A 2,900-nucleotide genomic window follows, 5' to 3' on the forward strand; every position below is an offset into this window, starting at 1 on the left:
CACATAGTCTCAATCCTCATGCAGTTTTCACTCTAGTGAGGGTAATAAGAAAACTAAACATAAATTGCAGGTGATGCTAACTCCTGTGAAAGTGAAAAGCACAGGGCATACTGATAGAGAGAAAAAGATGAGGAGAGAAAGGGGCCTATTATTGATTGAGAGAGGGAGACAAAGATCAGACCATCCTGAACCTTATGAACACTCTTGGACCTTATGGTGAGTACAATGGGAGGCCACTGAAGAGTATTAAGCTGTATGTGGAGCTAAGGAGAAGTGTAATGTGATAATATTAGCTATTTTAAAAGGATTCCTCTTGTAGCTTTGTGGAGAACCATTGAAGAGAACCAAGAGGGGAAGGCGGTGCAGAGTGACCTGCTAGAGACACTGTAATTGTCCCTGTGAGAGAGAATGGAAGTTTGGATGAGGATAGTGACAGGATCTATAGAGAAAAGAGGACTGAATTCAGATATATATTAGGAAGTACACTCAACCAGGCTTGGACATGACTCTTATGGTTATGGGTTTATGGCTCCACTGAGTTTAACTGATTTAGATTGTACCTTGACACACCAAAACCATATAATAGTGTGAAACTATATTTATCTTATAAGACTATTGCTTATGAATTTATTTCTTGAATTCAATTATATTCTCTATCTGAATTATATAGTAATAAAAGTACATGGATCTCTATTTCTTATAATATGTTCTTTCTCAAGTTTTAGGAATGTAGTCACTTTAACTATACATATAACACTGATTAAAATAAGCTTTGAGTCATGTTATTCTGCTTCTTTGTGATCTTAAATAGTTGCATATTTGTGTAACATTAGGCAAGTCACTTAGTTACCCCAGCATTAGTATCTTTATCTGTAAATATAGAAATTCATGAATAGATATTTCAGGGTTATATTGAGGATGATTAATAAGATTAAGTTGTATGTTATAAGATTAAATTCCAAGGTCAGTACTTACAGTCAGTCACCTATGAAGTATTCTTGAATCTAATCAAGCATATATATCCAACCTCCTGGTTACTGGAAAGTCAGAGACAGCAGAACAAATTAATTAGTGTTAAGATATAATCAAATAAATTTAGCATGTGGGATATTCTATAAAATATTGAGCCTGGTCTTTTAAACAATCAATATCATGGGGGGTGGAGGGGGAGGGGAAAAAGACATATCAATTAAATGCAGTGCATGAATATGATTAGATCTTGATTAAAAAAAATTAACTCCAAAAGTTCTGCTAGGGATAATTGGGAAACTTTGAATATGGATCATGAGGATCATATGAGGGAGTGACTACTAACTTTCGTTGGCATGATGATGGTATCACAGTTATGTAGGAGTGCATCCTTTTTTCAGGAGCTGCATTTTGAAGTGTTAGGGGTGAAGTGACATGTCTGTGACTTTGTAATAGTCATATACAAATAAGGATGTAAAGATGGATAAAGAGGGTGAGAGATAAAGCAATATGGTAAAATGTGGACACTTGCTGGAGATACTGGGTAACTGAGTTTTCACTCTTTTATACACTTGAACATTTCAAGTGGAAAAGTCAGCACAAAAGGCAAAAATTCATTGTCATCAGCATCACTGGAGGAGGAAGTTGGTTTCTGTTTAGGATCCAAGTTGTATTGAAGCATAGGCACCTTCAAACACTAGAGTCATGCACAGCCTAAGAAGACATAGACATTATAAGATGCCCCTGGGGACCTGACAACTAATCTCTAGTAGGCCTGGGTGCCCCATGTCACCCTCATGTGGAAGCCCATGCTTATGGATGGACTGGAATGGAGGGCAGGAATATTTGAACTATGCAAATTTCTAATTTCTTGGTTTGTAATTTGTTTTGCCTAGCTATTATAGTTGGCTCTACTGTGGATTCAATACATGCATGATGCAACTACAAAATGATTTATTTCTGGAAACTGCTCACCACTGTAAATATGTAATATGATAAATGCTATTTTAATAATGTGGCTTCTCATCATTTCAGACCAAAAGTCCTTGTCTTTGTATTCTGTTACCAATGAATTGTCTAACCCCGGCAATTAATATCTACTTCCCACACCTCATCTTCTTTTCCTTAGCAACCAAATGCTTTAATTTTGGGGGAAGGTGGAATTTTAACAATTTGGTGGGTTTCTAGGTCAAACCATCATGGGCTAATGCTGTGAGTTTACAGAGGGGTAAATTCAGCTCAGGGATGAAGTTTTGAGGGGCTTTTTAAGAAAAAAAATTCTAAATTGTACACACAAAAATAGACAGTGAATATTTATTTATAAATAGAGGCCTGGTGCATGAAAATTCATGCACTTAGGGGTGTCCCTCAGCCCAGCCTGTGCCCTCTTGCAGTCTGGGACACCTTGGGGGATGTCCACCTGCCAGCTTAGGCTCGCTCCCCAGGGGATTGGGCCTAAGCTGACAGACAATCTTAGCGCTGCCAAGGAGGTGAGAGAGGCTCCCACCAGTCAGACAGCGCTGCCAAGGAGGTGAGAGAGGCTCCCACCACCTCCGTTGCACTCACAGCAACCAGTCCAGCTTGTGGCTGAGCAGTGCTCCCCCTGTGGGAGCACACTGACCACCAGGGGGCAGCTCCTGTGTTGAACATCTGCCCCCTGGTGGTCAGCGCACATCACAGTGACCAGTTGTTCTGCTATTAGGGTCAATTTGCATATTACCCTTTTATTATATAGGATAAGATAAAAATAAAAACAAATTATAAGATTTTTTTAAAAATCTGTAAAAGGAGGAGAACCAAGATGGCGGCATAGGTTAACGCCGGAGTTTGCCGCCTCGAACAACAATTTCAAAAGTGAAACTAAAAGACGGAAGGGACATCACCCAGACCCACAGGAACGCTGGCTGAGTGGAAGTCCTACAACTAGGAGG

Source organism: Myotis davidii, unplaced genomic scaffold, assembly GCF_000327345.1.
Source record: "Myotis davidii unplaced genomic scaffold, ASM32734v1 scaffold13, whole genome shotgun sequence".
NCBI lineage: Eukaryota > Metazoa > Chordata > Mammalia > Chiroptera > Vespertilionidae > Myotis > Myotis davidii.